Here is a 15,938-nt window from a genome sequence, read left to right as displayed (position 1 = left end):
TGCCGAGCGTGGACTTCTCCAGGCCCATCTTCCTGATCAGTTGCGGTTTGAACACTCAGTCCCAGACCAATCAGAACTTTTGCCACGTGGGACATGACAGATTTTGCTAATTTGGGTGGGTGTGTTCCTTTTAACCCAGTTTTTTATTTTTAATACCATTACAACTAGGGATAAGCATTTTACAGTACAAGCTAAGGGCTTTGCTAGGCTCGGCCGTCTGCTTCTCCCAGTTTCCCGGGACTGGATCCAGCTTTTCCAGGCACCCGGAGAGGTGCGGGACAGAGTTCAAAGGCAGCAGGCTGACAAGCCAACGGCCGAGCCTAGCAAAGTGCTTCGCTAGTACTGTAAATTTGCTCATCCTGAATTACAACAATACCCAATTTTATAGTTTCTGTCATGTTTTTCCAAACAAAAAATTAAAAAAAACATTTGAATTTAGGTTAGGAGTTTAGACAGCAGCATGGAAATAGTTAACCGGTACAGTGAGAACAGTAAGGCTGCATTCACATGGAACATGGACGTGAAGGCCTATAAACGCAGTCCGCCCCCCCTCCCTTTATGTATATGTGCCGCACTGTAACGACAGAGCCATGTGGCTGCTTCATTAAAGCGCAACGCATGTTCATGCAGTTCCCCACTTGCAGCATCTCATCAGGAAGATGGCGGAGGCGGTGGACTCAGATACAGGCTTTTCACGTCCGTGTTCCATGTGAAATACTCACTATACAATGTTACAGACAGTCAGGATCTGCAGGATCCTGAAAACACTCCAGTCTCCACTCTACATAGGAAGTAATTTACAGCTTCCTGATTGTTTTATGTAAGGACTTGCTTTATCTATCTATTGGGGTGATATTTTGCAGCTTCAGAACAAATTACCAGTTTTCCATAGAGTTATGGTTTCAATATACAATGGACATCCCAGAACCAATTAATATTGTATGTTGAGGGACCATTGTACTGGCCTTTTACCTGCATCCCGAACAAGATGCTCTAGGTACCATGAGCTTCCCAGCAGCCCTGTGGTGGTGGGTACTGGGGTAATGGGGGTTTGCTATTTTATGGGCTAACATTAACCCTCAACTCAGTAATAGCAGGTTCCACTAGTAATTTTGGAAAAAAGAGAAAATACGGGACACAAAAAAAAAAAAAAAAACAGACAATTCACACACCATGCAAACCACAATCACAACAGGCCAGCCCAGCAATACTACACACCCCTCGTTGCCAAAGCTGAAGTGTCCCTTGGCAAAATAAAATTTAAATGTTTGCAACCATGATATCAGACAATGAGAAGACATTGTTGCTGCCGCTCTCCATGTGCTTTGCAGTAACAGCAGCAGAGGACCCCCCACATCACCATGGGTGGCTAGACCTTGACTGACATTCAACCGAGCTCCTGACACAATGGCCAGGACAGAAGCTCACTCCAATCCTTGTAGCACAATGCATTCAAGGGTTGTATAAAGCTACCTCACAAGCTGAGCATGTCCCATACACTGGCCCTATTAGATAAGGGGGGGCGGGGGGGGGGGGGGGGGGGGTGTCGAGGAGGAGTTGCCGATCACTATTTGGTAGTTTGATTCTGAGCTAGAAATGTCCACTGTGTGTGGGGGGAGATCTGTGCTGTTCTCTTCCTGGAAGATGGATAATTGTATATGAGCAGCAGTGTAATATGAAGATATCCTGTGTCAGAGTATGTTCACACAGAGTAAAACAGATAGAAGTCCTGCCTTAGTGTGTCAATGGGATGAGCAAATAGCGAAGGCGCGCGAGTCAGCCCATTGACACACTGAGGCAGGACTTCCACCTGTTTTACTCCGTGTGAACATACCCTGACACACGATATCTTCATATTACACTGCTGCTCATATTCCGCCTGTTTTACTCAGTGTGAACGCACCCTAATACAGAGGAGGAGGAGGAGGAGGAGAAGCCGCCAATAAGTAGAGTAGCAATAACTTCTGTCCTCATATGGGTGTGTTCTCTCTGGGAAAAGATTGTGTTTTCTATAGTGTACTACGGCTGCAGCAGGCTGCATGTGTGTTTGAGAGGGGGAGAATTAAAGGGGTATTTTAAGGAAGCAGTGAAAAATCCAGGGGGGACAGGAGGTGGTGGAATCATAATATTGAAGTCCCAGTAACCCATCCCCCACCCCCGCAAGGCGGCGTCACTACTCATGGTCCTCCCATCCTGTGATGTCATGGCCCACCCCAGCCAATCAGTGAGTGAGGCAGGACACTGCTGCAGTCACTGACTGGATGAGCGGGTAGTTCCTGTGGGGCTGCAATGATTCAGGATGGCAGTCGCTGATAGAGAGCTGATAAATCTGGGCCTATGTCTGACCTATATATCACAGATATCTGGTGTTGTTAGCAGTTTTTCTTTGTGTATGGTGATTTGGTTAGAAACATAGAAGATTGACCACCTGCTCCATCTAGTCTAGTTTTCAGGATCATGTTCTTCAGGACATGGTGTCTGGAGACTAGCTGCATCCACTGCGCGCACATGAGAATCTGCTTTATATATTTGCCTTGAAAAGGAATCAATCCACAAAATTGGATTGATTTGGTTCTCATGAGCACAGTATAAAGCTCCTGTGCAGCTCACGGCTCCCCGTCTGTGTCTAGTCACCGCTCTGGCACCTCTCATACAGACACGTCAAAAGTTTTGATCAGTCCGTGTATAAGTGTTCAGACTCGTACCAATCGGGAGAACGAGCAGGGAGAAGACGCTCTGAGTTAGAAAATCAGAGTCAGACGTTGCACAGCGTCTTTTCCCCACTCGTCCTCCCGATTTGTATGGGTCTGACCACTCATACCCAGACCAATCAAAACTTTTGTCTGTATGACATGTCAAAAGTTTTTTGCCACAACAGTGACACTTTAATCACTCAGTAGACCCGGCATCATGCAAGACATTAGGAAGAAGCTGCTGAGCCTGTTCTACTTTACACTAGTGTGATAAATAAGAGCCCCATTACACAGGCCAATGAAGGCCCGATCAATATTGTAAACAAGTATCAGTCTACTAGATCCGCATATTAAATGGCCCAATAAACATTTAGCAAGGGCTGCACGGATATCATTAGCGGTCTGTACCACTCTTGACCGAACAGATAATACATTGCTAGTTCACGTTCCCAATCTTCTCCTGCACTCTGAATGCTTACCGCTCCTGCAACTTCATAGACAGACAGGCCGCTCAGCCAATCAATGGCCAGGACCGCCCGGATGCCAGGACGCATGCAGAGTGCAGGAGAACACCGGGAACGTGGAAAGGTAATGCATTAACTGTTTGTTCAATCGTCAGCAGTGCATCACTGTTGCACATAGGGATGTGTGGTTGGTGGGCAAGGATTTTAGGTCTGGACCTAAAGAAACAATCAGCTGATCGTTGTCTCTATTACATGGAGCGATAATCGTTCATTATCTCTCCGGTTAATGGGGCCCACTCTCCCCTGGTGTCTGATAGGGCATTTTTTTTTTTATAACAGTAGGAGTTGGTCCCTGATAAAATTCAGGACTCAGAGCTGCTGCTTACCAGTCCTGCATTAAAGTAACTCTGTACCCACAATCTGCCCCCCCCCCAAACCACTTGTACCTTCAGATAGCTGCTTTTAATCCAAGATCTGTCCTGGGGTCTGTTCGGCAGGTGGTGCAGTTATTGTGCTAAAATTTAACTTTTAATCCTACAGCGCTGTGTTTAACGGCCGGGGCTTACATTTGTATATGCATTAGGCTGGCACAACCTCTCTGTCCCTCCTTCTCATCATTAGGAATGCTCCAGGTAGATTGCTTCCTATTCCCCACCTTTGTGTATAATGAACATTGGCTGGATCATTAAGACACCTGTGCAAAGCTCAAACAGCAGTAAATGTTCCTGGATCATTCCTAATGCCGAGGAAGGTGGGGAGGAAGGACGGAGAGGTGGTGCCAGCCTAATGCATATACAAATGTAAGCCCCGGCCGTTAGACACAGCGCTGTAGGATTAGAAGTTGTTTTTATCAGTTTTTATCAGGTCAGTGAGGCCTAGTATACACACAGTACGCTATGAGGTCACTGAGGCCCGGTGTACACACAGTCCGCTATGACGTCACTGAGGCCCGGTGTACACACAGTCCGCTATGACGTCACTGGTGTACACACAGTCCGCTATGACATCACTGAGGCCCGGTGTACACACAGTCCGCTATGACGTCACTGAGGCCCGGTGTACACACAGTCCGCTATGACGTCACTGGTGTACACACAGTCCGCTATGAGGTCACTGAGGCCCGGTATACACAGCCCACTATGAGGTCACTGAGGCCTGGTGTATACACACAGTCTGCTATGAGGTCACTGAGGCCCGATGTACACACAGTCCGCTATGACGTCACTGGTGTACACACAGTCCGCTATGACGTCACTGAGGCCCGGTGTACACACAGTCCGCTATGACGTCACTGAGGCCCGGTGTACACACATTTCGCTATGACGTCACTGAGGCCCGGTGTACACACAGTCCGCTATGAGGTCACTGAGGCCCGATGTACACACAGTCCGCTATGAGGTCACTGAGGCCCGGTGTGCACACAGTCCGCTATGAGGTCACTGAGGCCCGGTGTACACACAGTCCGCTATGAGGTCACTGAGGCCCGGTGTACACACAGTCCGCTATGAGGTCACTGAGGCCCGGTGTACACACAGTCCGCTATGAGGTCACTGAGGCCCGGTGTACACACAGTCCGCTATGAGGTCACTGAGGCCCGGTGTACACACAGTCCGCTATGAGGTCACTGAGGCCCGGTGTACACACACTCCGCTATGAGGTCACTGAGGCCCGGTGTACACACAGTCCGCTATGAGGTCACTGAGGCCCGGTGTACACACAGTCCGCTATGAGGTCACTGAGGCCCGGTGTACACACAGTCCGCTATGACGTCACTGAGGCCCGGTGTACACACAGTCCGCTATGGCGTCACTGAGGGCCGGTGTACACACAGTCAGCTATGGCGTCACTGAGGGCCGGTGTACACACAGCCCACTATGAGGTCACTGAGGCCTGGTGTATACACACAGTACGCTATGAGGTCACTGAGGCCCGGTATACACACAGCCCGCTATGGCGTCACTGAGGCCCGGTGTACACACAGTCCGCTATGGCGTCACTGAGGGCCGGTGTACACACAGTCAGCTATGGCGTCACTGAGGGCCGGTGTACACACAGCCCACTATGAGGTCACTGAGGCCTGGTGTATACACACAGTACGCTATGAGGTCACTGAGGCCCGGTATACACACAGCCCGCTATGGCGTCACTGAGGCCCGGTGTACCCACAGTCCACTATGAGGTCACTGAGGCCCGGTGTATACAGACAGTACGCTCCGGCCGCGCTGGTTACATCTAGACACATGGCATTTTTTCCATTCCCCCCCCCCCCCCCCCCCCCCCCCCCAAGTATACCAGTTGAAAAAGGTCATATTAGACCGAAACGTCCGTTATGGTATATGTTCTATGGATGAATTGTGATATAAAAATGCATGTGTTCAGTCACGGAGCCAACTTGTGTGTATACATATTGGAATAAAATATGAAATAAGAAACAAGCAAGATTACTGTTTCCGGGTGTGCAATTAATATTATATAATATTACACACAGTCCGCTATGACGTCACTGAGGCCTGGTGTATACACACAGTACGCTATGAGGTCACTAAGGCCCGGTGTACACACAATCCACTATGAGGTCACTGAGGCCCGGTGTACACACAGTACGCTATGAGGTCACTGAGGCCCGGTGTACACACAGTACGCTATGAGGTCACTGAGGCCTGGTGTACACACAGTACGCTATGAGGTCACTGAGGCCCGGTGTACACACAGTCCACTATGAGGTCACTGAGGCCTGGTGTACACATAGCCCACTATGAGGTTACTGAGGCCTGGTGTACACACAGTACGCTATGAGGTCACTGAGGCCCGGTATACACAGCCTACTATGAGGTGTCTGAGGCCTGGTGTATACACACAGTCTGCTATGAGGTCACTGAGGCCCGGTGTACACACAGCCCGCTATGACGTCACTGAGGCCCGGTGTACACACAGTCCGCTATGACGTCACTGAGGCCCGGTATACACAGTCCGCTATGAGGTCACTGAGGCCCGGTATACACAGTCCGCTATGAGGTCACTGAGGCCCGGTATACACAGTCCGCTATGAGGTCACTGAGGCCCGGTATACACAGTCCGCTATGAGGTCACTGAGGGCCGGTATACACAGTCCGCTATGAGGTCACTGAGGCCCGGTATACACAGTCCGCTATGAGGTCACTGAGGCCCGGTATACACACAGTCCGCTATGAGGTCACTGAGGCCTGGTGTACACACAGTCCGCTATGAGGTCACTGAGGCCTGGTGTACACACAGTCCGCTATGAGGTCACTGAGGCCCAGTGTACACACACACAGTCCGCTATGACGTCACTGAGGCCCGGTGTACACACACACAGTCCGCTATGACGTCACTGAGGCCCGGTATACACAGTCCGCTATGAGGTCACTGAGGCCCGGTGTACACACAGTCCACTATGAGGTCACTGAGGCCCGGTATACACAGCCCACTATGAGGTCACTGAGGCCCGGTGTATACACACAGTCCGCTATGAGGTCACTGAGGCCCGGTGTACACACAGCCCGCTATGAGGTCACTGAGGCCCGGTGTACACACAGTCCGCTATGAGGTCACTGAGGCCTGGTGTACACACAGTCCGCTATGAGGTCACTGAGGCCCGGTGTATACACACAGTCCGCTATGAGGTCACTGAGGCCCGGTGTACACACAGCCCGCTATGAGGTCACTGAGGCCCGGTGTACCCACAGTCCACTATGAGGTCACTGAGGCCCGGTGTATACAGACAGTACGCTCCGGCCGCGCTGGTTACATCTAGACACATGGCATTTTTTCCATTCCCCCCCCCCCCCCCCCCCAAGTATACCAGTTGAAAAAGGTCATATTAGACCGAAACGTCCGTTATGGTATATGTTCTATGGATGAATTGTGATATAAAAATGCATGTGTTCAGTCACGGAGCCAACTTGTGTGTATACATATTGGAATAAAATATGAAATAAGAAACAAGCAAGATTACTGTTTCCGGGTGTGCAATTAATATTATATAATATTACACACAGTCCGCTATGACGTCACTGAGGCCTGGTGTATACACACAGTCCGCTATGACGTCACTGAGGCCCGGTGTACACACAGTCCGCTATGGCGTCACTGAGGGCCGGTGTACACACAGCCCACTATGAGGTCACTGAGGCCCGGTGTACACACAGTCCGCTATGACGTCACTGAGGCCTGGTGTATACACACAGTACGCTATGAGGTCACTGAGGCCCGGTGTACACACAGTCCGCTATGAGGTCACTGAGGCCTGGTGTACACATAGCCCACTATGAGGTCACTGAGGCCTGGTGTATACACACAGTACGCTATGAGGTCACTAAGGCCCGGTGTACACACAATCCACTATGAGGTCACTGAGGCCCGGTGTACACACAGTACGCTATGAGGTCACTGAGGCCCGGTGTACACACAGTACGCTATGAGGTCACTGAGGCCTGGTGTACACACAGTACGCTATGAGGTCACTGAGGCCCGGTGTACACACAGTCCACTATGAGGTCACTGAGGCCTGGTGTACACATAGCCCACTATGAGGTTACTGAGGCCTGGTGTACACACAGTACGCTATGAGGTCACTGAGGCCTGGTGTATACACACAGTACGCTATGAGGTCACTGAGGCCCGGTATACACAGCCTACTATGAGGTGTCTGAGGCCTGGTGTATACACACAGTCTGCTATGAGGTCACTGAGGCCCGGTGTACACACAGCCCGCTATGACGTCACTGAGGCCCGGTGTACACACAGTCCGCTATGACGTCACTGAGGCCCGGTATACACAGTCCGCTATGAGGTCACTGAGGCCCGGTATACACAGTCCGCTATGAGGTCACTGAGGCCCGGTATACACAGTCCGCTATGAGGTCACTGAGGCCCGGTATACACAGTCCGCTATGAGGTCACTGAGGCCCGGTATACACAGTCCGCTATGAGGTCACTGAGGCCCGGTATACACAGTCCGCTATGAGGTCACTGAGGCCTGGTGTACACACAGTCCGCTATGAGGTCACTGAGGCCTGGTGTACACACAGTCCGCTATGAGGTCACTGAGGCCCAGTGTACACACACACAGTCCGCTATGACGTCACTGAGGCCCGGTGTACACACACACAGTCCGCTATGACGTCACTGAGGCCCGGTATACACAGTCCGCTATGAGGTCACTGAGGCCCGGTGTACACACAGTCCACTATGAGGTCACTGAGGCCCGGTATACACAGCCCACTATGAGGTCACTGAGGCCCGGTGTATACACACAGTCCGCTATGAGGTCACTGAGGCCCGGTGTACACACAGCCCGCTATGAGGTCACTGAGGCCCGGTGTACACACAGTCCGCTATGAGGTCACTGAGGCCTGGTGTACACACAGTCCGCTATGAGGTCACTGAGGCCTGGTGTACACACAGTCCGCTATGAGGTCACTGAGGCCTGGTGTACACACAGTCCGCTATGAGGTCACTGAGGCCCGGTATACACAGCCCACTATGAGGTCACTGAGGGCCGATGTACACACAGTCCACTATGAGGTCACTGAGGCCTGGTGTACACACAGCCCACTATGACGTCACTGAGGCCCGGTGTACACACAAGGTAAGAGCCTGAATCCAGCACAGGATTACCATCATGGAGGTGGCACATAGCAGAACAGACATGTAATTTCCTGTGACTAACACCTAAGATGGACACCAGATACAGAACTGACTATTCACAGAGACAACCTATCCGGCCTGTATAACACCTCCTGATGACGTCACAATGGGCACAAATACAGTCAGCAGCTGCTGCCACCTTTCAGACAATAGAAGCCGAGCTCCGGCACTTCCGTCTGTCCTGTCAGCAGAACAATGGCGGCCTAGGAGCGGGTATTACCGACCACACAGCACCCCCCTCACCCGCTGGTGACACACACCGGCCGGCTTTTCCTCACACACTTCCTGTGCGACACACAGGCCGCCGCTCCAGCCCGTAACTAGCGGTTCTCTCCCTGTTCCCTAGGGCGCTGCTCATGTCTCAACACATCCCCCCTGACAGCAGGCAGCGAGCTTCTCACCTCCTCCTCCGCTTCCCGCGGCTTCTCAGCGATCCCGTAAGGCGCACTTAGATGACGACAGCGCAGAAGCCGGGGGAGAAAAAAAAACAAAGCGCGCCACTGACGTCCGGGGCGGGCGGAACGCTCAGCGCGTGACGGCTGAGCGCGCGGTCACGTGACGTCACCGCTTAGTGCGCCGAGGTTACTATAGCAACGGCAGTCAGCTAGAAGACTGGCCCATGTTTGTTATACTGAGCCTATAACTGTCCTAAAGGGGTGTTCCCATCTCACCTCTAAAATAAATATATTTGCAAATACTGTACATTAATTTAGCAAATCTGATGTACTGCTCTTTCCCTTTAATGTTTGTCGTTGTCTAGGTTACCGACCACCACTCTGCTCTAAAAACAGTGTTCTGGCGGCTGGTGTGTGTATAGCTATAAGAGAAATAGATCGCTGATCTCAGGGCACTCAATGCAGTGAAATCCTAGGTGCATTGGTTCCTGGGAAACATGAATATGCAAAAGAAAAGCCTGAGGAGCCTCATTGAAGAGTCTCAAAACACAGGACTAGCCAGATATCCCTCCAGGAAGTACCCAACCAAAGGGTGGCTTCTGTAGGGAAACCACCAAACTAAGTGGCCATATAAGTCAATGTAATGACAAGGGAAAAACCAAGGCCAGGTATCCATCCACAGACAGCTGTTTTGGAGTGTTGCCCCTCATCAGTGTGGAGCAGGATTCTGGCTAGGTGGAAGCAATGCCTAATAGAGCCATATACCACGCTCAGCTTCCGCAGATCTCTTGCTCCGGTGACAACTACTTTAAAAGATAAAGGGATTTTTGTATAAATGGAGCAGCTCCTTCTGCCTTACCATTACTAAAGGTACTGATTCCTTTAAGATCCGGGATGTGGACGAGGGCCTGCAGTTACTACAGACCTGGAATCTTGCCCAGCCTGCACAAAAATCCTCTGGAAATCTACCACCATTTCAAAGCCCTGGAATTGACTAAAACTCTACCTGCATTGTTGATCCTGCCTGATTATTAACGCCGATGGAATGTTACCTGACGGACATACACCTTTCACACGTTCTGAACTTTTGCCGGTCAATTGGACTCTGTGCCCCCCAACAGACCGTTGCTCTGAGTTGGAGCTATTTAGCCCCGTTCAACATCGGTCATTGTGTTTCTGTAGTTTTTGTTGTTTTTAGGTTATGCCATGTCCTGTTTGTTAATCAGCGAAGTGATAACACAATATAATTGTTCAGCGTTCATCCTTGCTACCATGCCGATCTCCGCCTATTCATACCGTGGAACTTTCGTTTTATTTTACAGACTCTCATACTAAGACACCCGCGGGTATACTGCAACTTTATGTATATTCTATTTTAAACAGCTCCTTGTGTTATCGGTTGATCTTACCGCTATCAGTTTTGTTAGTGTGTGTTTCAGCCGGTCATTCGCACCCTCACCTGTTCACTGCTCCTCTACATTAGTAGCTCTTACCGGCGCTGTCAGTGTGTTGGTTAATATTTGTCTGTTGTTCTCAGACGTTGTTCTGCCACATAGCCTAAGCTCTAGATTGCCCTCCGCATCAGCCTCCTTTGAGTTTACCTACTCATTTCAGCTACTTAAGGTCCTGCATGTAGTATTGGCCATCTCCTACCCCGCAACTACTATCGGCTTTGGTGGGGCTTTTTGGGTCTGGTCTTGTGACATTGGGGTTGCAGGGCCGTTCCATGGCCTCCCTTCCCTTCATGTGCACGCTTTGCGACACGCTGACCGACACGGTGTGGAGTTAGCGTAGGGACCCGTGTGGACCAGAGGACCTGCGCGGTGGTACACGGGGCAATATGGCTTGATCAATTCATATACAGACACTCTGGTGTTGATTTTTAATATAGGCCTAGCGGCATTAGTATCAGCCATAGATGGGATGTGCAGCCGTTCCATTCTCTCCAGTTCGTGTTTCACAGTTCTCCCTCTCTGAACAGCTCGCACTCCTTTATAAGACCCACATGACCAAAATTAGCAGAATATGCCTGTGCTCACATGTCTGGACCTTATGTCTTCCCCATTCTGTGAGAGCAGCAGTGGTAAGTGTAATACCATATCCATACTGGTGTAGTTTGGGGGCAGCCTTCCCCGCCGGTGGTGCTGGCCGGGTTTTGGTGGGGCTTTTTGGGTCTGGTCTTGTGACATTGGGGTTGCAGGGCCGTTCCATGGCCTCCCTTCCCTTCATGTGCACGCTTTGTGGGGTTGGCGGTCGCTGACCGACACGGTGTGGAGTTAGCGTAGGGACCCGTGTGGACCAGGGGACCTGCGCGGTGGTACACGGGGCAATATGGCTTGATCAATTCATATACAGACACTCTGGTGTTGATTTTTAATATAGGCCTAGCGGCATTAGTATCAGCCATAGATGGAATGTGCAGCCGTTCCATTCTCTCCAGTTCGTACTATCGGCTTTATACTGCCTACATTCCCTACCTGACTATGCGGCTCCTATGTTATGTTTTGTTCGATATACTCGTCTATGTGTTTAGACCTCTCCGCTGCCTTTTGTTTATACATTGTATACTGAGCTTTGTAAGCCACTAGTACTTGTTTATTTCTATGCAACGTCTTTACACGCCCTGTATACTTGTACCATGCCATTTTATGTGATCTGTATGTTGTTTAAAAAAATTCTGAAAAATACCTTAATAAATAATAATGAAACGTAGTAGAGCCATATAGGAAACAGATCTCAGGGAGACCAGCCAAACAATAATTCTGCCGGCTGCCGGTCAAAGCGCTCAATGCAGTGAAATCCTAGGTGCATTGCTCCCTGATGAGGGGCAACCCCCAAAACAGCTGTCTGTGGATGGTTACCTAGCCTTGGTTTTTCCCTTGTCATTACATTGATTTATAGGGCCACTTAGTATGGTGGTTTCCCTACAGGAGTCACCCCCTGGCTGGGTCCTTCCCGGAGGGATATCTGGCTAGTCCTGTGTTTCAAGGCTCCACGGGCTCTTCTTTTTTATATATAGCTATAATGTAGATGTATAGAGAGCTAGTGTATATACAGTGGTAACTTGGTTTAAGAGTAACTTGGATTGAGAGCTCTCAATTTTTCAAAACTGTAACTTGGTATAGGAGCATTGCTTTGGTTTAAGAGCTCCCTTTACTTAGTGGGAGGGGGAGTGGGGGAGGGGCATGGTCTACACAGCACTGTACTCTGACCCAGGAAGTCTTTCTCACCTTCCAAATCATAGCAGATCCACTTCAGGCTGGGGCTTGCATCAGGGGACAGGATTGTCTCTTCATAGCTCTAGCCCCTCTCTTCCCAGCCAAAGAGGGCCGCTATACTGTGCCCACATCTGCCCTGCTAATGAGTTTTCACCAGGAGAAGGCTTTCTGATCGCTGAGCCAGATGGAAAAGAAATGGAAGTGTGATCAACTCCAATAATAGAAGACGCTTTTGTGACTTTCACTGGATGTAACTGCACTGTAATCACAAATTTGTTGTGCAAAGGGGGGAGGGGGTGTTACTGGGGGGGGGGTAGTAGTCATGGTATGGTGATAATATTTTTTCTTATATACTGGTATTATTGGTAATATTGGTCCTAGTTTACTAGATTTGGTCAGAAACAGTGTAACGCTATGGTGATAAGGTTGATGTGATGCTTTTGTTCTATCCCCTATAAGTGCTGTTCTGGCCTCCACAGAGTTATGCTACGTTTACACGGAGTGATAATTCGCCCAATCAATCATTTAACGATTTTGAAGAAACGATTTGGTCTTTATAACAATCAGCGTTTAGACGAATAAATCGTTAAAAAAATCGTTAAGCCTATCTCACACATAGGGTGAATCTATGAAAGACTGTTTACTCGAAACGATCTACGCATTTTTAGCGAACTACCAATTAACGATTTCTCGCTTGTCGCTTGATCGTTCGCTGTGTGTTTACACGAGCTGATTATCGCTCAAATGCGATCCTTATTGCGAAAATTTGAACGATAATTTATTCCCTTATTTATTCTGATCTTCCATAAGTGTACACTGACAGAGAAATTTGCGGCAGATAACGTTGATTTTTACGGCCAACGAGAAGGCATTTAGTAGCTCATCAGCTGATCGTTGTCACTTAGTACACGGGATGATTTTCGGCAGTCTTCCTAGGATTGTTTGTTAGTGATTATCGGCTCGTGTCTTTTGGGTACATTTACGGATACTGTACTTTCAGCTGCTTGTTTTGCCTTTTGTTCTGAAGCACAAAAACAAACAGGAATAAAGACAATAACATGCAGCTGAAAACAAGCAGCATCAAACTGCTGCAAATTGTATGTGTGAATATACCCTTAGGGAGGCATTTATTAAGTCCGGCGTTTTTTACGCCGGACGTAAAAATGCCCCCGCAGCTCCGGCGCTACGGAGATTTATGTAGAGGCGGACTGCCTCTACATAAATCCCGTGCGCGCCGTTGCGCACCGCCGAAAACCTACGCCAGCTGAGGACTGGAGTAGGTTTTCGGCGTACATTTTGGCGCCCTCCGTTCCGCCCACTTTCCGACCCTTTTCCGCCCCCTGGCGTACTTGGCGGAAAGTGCCGATTTGCGAATATTTTATAAAAAAATACGCAAATCGGCACTTTCCGCCGAAAATCATCCGTTCGCCGGATGATACATGTGGCCCTTAGGCTATGTTCCCACAATTAACGACCATTATTTGCCTTTATTTTTACATTGTGGGAACATAGCCTTAAAGAGATTGACGTAACTAACTTATTAGTACAAAAGACAAAAAAAAAAAATTGTCTATGGTTAGGTTTACACTATGTAAAAATGATGCTTGTAACAATGGCCGTCATTGCGCAAATAACGACCGGAATTTTTTAAATAATGGCCATTATTTGGCATTGTTTTGAAAGCCGGAAGTAATGTAGTTTTCGCTTGTGTCTAATGTTGAGCTGACTTGTTTGGGGTCAGTAATATTCTCCAAGCCTGAATGCCCAGCATTTGACTCCTGGGGTCTGGGGAAGTTGGATGCTGCCCTAGGGAGTCCGGAAAAACATGGATGCAGCCATAGGGTATGTTCACACACCCTTCTTAAAGAGAACCAATCATCGATGAAAATCAAAAAAACATTTTTTCCCTAATTAGATGTATTTACTTATTTTATTAATATTTGTAAATATAATTGATTACTTTTTTGGCTGTGTTTTTAAAATATTTACTTTTTACTTTCCTATCTCGCACCGGCTCTTTTCAAAAGAGCCGGCGCGAGACAGGAAGCTCCCGTCATGCAAAGCGGCAAGGCCGGGCACCGCCATCTTGATGACGTCACTTGCGTTCCACCGCTGGAACGCAAAAGACTAAATCAAGATAGCGGCGCCGGCCTTGCTGTAGCGGTCCAGAGGATCAGGTAAAGTATAAGATACAGACTGCAAAGGCAGTCTGTATCTTCATTTTGTCTATTTATTAAGATACAGACTGCCTTTGCAGTCTGTATCTTATACTTTACCTGATCCTCTTGTTCGGTGCAGGAAGGCCGCGCGCCGCCATCTTGAATACGTCACTTGCGTTCCAGCGGTGGAACGCAAGTAGCGTAATCAAGATGGCGGCGCCGGCCTTGCTGTAGCGGACCAGAGGATCAGGTAAAGTATAAGATACAGACTGTAAAGGTAGTCTGTATCTTTCCGAGGTCTATTTATGAAGATACAGACTGCATTTGCAGTCTGTATCTTATACTTTACCTGCTCCTTTGTTCCGGTGCAGTAATGCCGGGCGCCGCCATCTTGATGACGTCACTCTGGAACGCACCGCTGGAACGCACGTGACGTCATCAAGATGGCGGCGGCCGGCATTACTGCACCGGAACAAAGGAGCAGGTAAAGTATAAGATACAGACTGCAAATGTAGTCTGTATCTTCATAAATAGACTTCATAAAGATACAGACTGCATTTGCAATCTGTATCTTATACTTTACCTGCTCCTTTGTTCCGGTGCATTAATGCCGGCCGCCGCCATCTTGATGACGTCACGTGCGTTCCAGCGGTGCGTTCCAGCGTGACGTCATCAAGATGGCGGCGCCCAGCATTACTGCACAGAGGAAGAGAAATTAGGTAAAGAATAAGATACAGACTGCAAAGGCAGTCTGTATCTTCATAGATAGACTTAGGGAGAGAGAATCTTTGATAATAGGGATAGTAAATTTTAGGTGATTGGCTCTCTTTAAAGTGACGGCCATTTTTTTTTTTACGGCCATCGTGTAACATCAAATAACGCCTGTTATTTTAAAGCAACAGCCATATGAGCATAGCCTCAGGCTGGGTTCACACTACGTATATTTCAGTCAGTATTGTGGTCCTCATATTGCAACCAAAACCAGGAGTGGATTGAACACACAGAAAGGCTCTATTCGCACAATGTTGTAATTGAGTGGATGGCCGCCATATAATGGCAAATATTTGCTGTTATTTTAAAACAACGACTGTTGTATTGAAATAATGGCAGTTCTTTACCGTTATATGGCGGCCATACACTCAATTGCAACATTGTGTGAACAGAGCCTTTCTGTGTGTTCAATCCACTTCTGGTTGAGGTTGCAAAATACTGACCAAATACTGACTGAAATATATTGTGTGTGAACCCAGCCTTAGGCTATGTTAACACAACGTATCTTTTCGTAAACTTTCGGGACTTTTTACGAAAAAATGCGTTGTCTTTTCTTCTATGGGATCCC

The 15,938-nt window shown here is 48.8% G+C and overlaps 1 protein-coding gene across 3 annotated transcripts in view; it reads right to left on the bottom strand.

Annotated features, from left to right (window-relative positions):
- The window catches only part of SMARCAD1 (SNF2 related chromatin remodeling ATPase with DExD box 1), a 62,308-nt gene extending 52,933 nt beyond the window's left edge, over nt 1-9,375 (bottom strand). For 2 of the 3 annotated variants that reach the window (XM_069978328.1, XM_069978330.1), the window contains exon 1: nt 9,229-9,375. The gene's annotated coding sequence lies outside the window, so the exon portion shown is untranslated. Of the gene's footprint in view, nt 1-9,087; nt 9,170-9,228 lie in introns of those variants that run through there. The other variant, XM_069978329.1, reaches the window with a different exon arrangement.
- Nucleotides 9,376-15,938: the final 6,563 nt, after the last annotated feature.

This window comes from Dendropsophus ebraccatus, chromosome 7, assembly GCF_027789765.1.
Source record: "Dendropsophus ebraccatus isolate aDenEbr1 chromosome 7, aDenEbr1.pat, whole genome shotgun sequence".
Lineage (NCBI taxonomy): Eukaryota > Metazoa > Chordata > Amphibia > Anura > Hylidae > Dendropsophus > Dendropsophus ebraccatus.
Note: the sequence above shows the minus strand (reverse complement) of the source record. Positions and strands in the feature narration are given on the sequence as shown.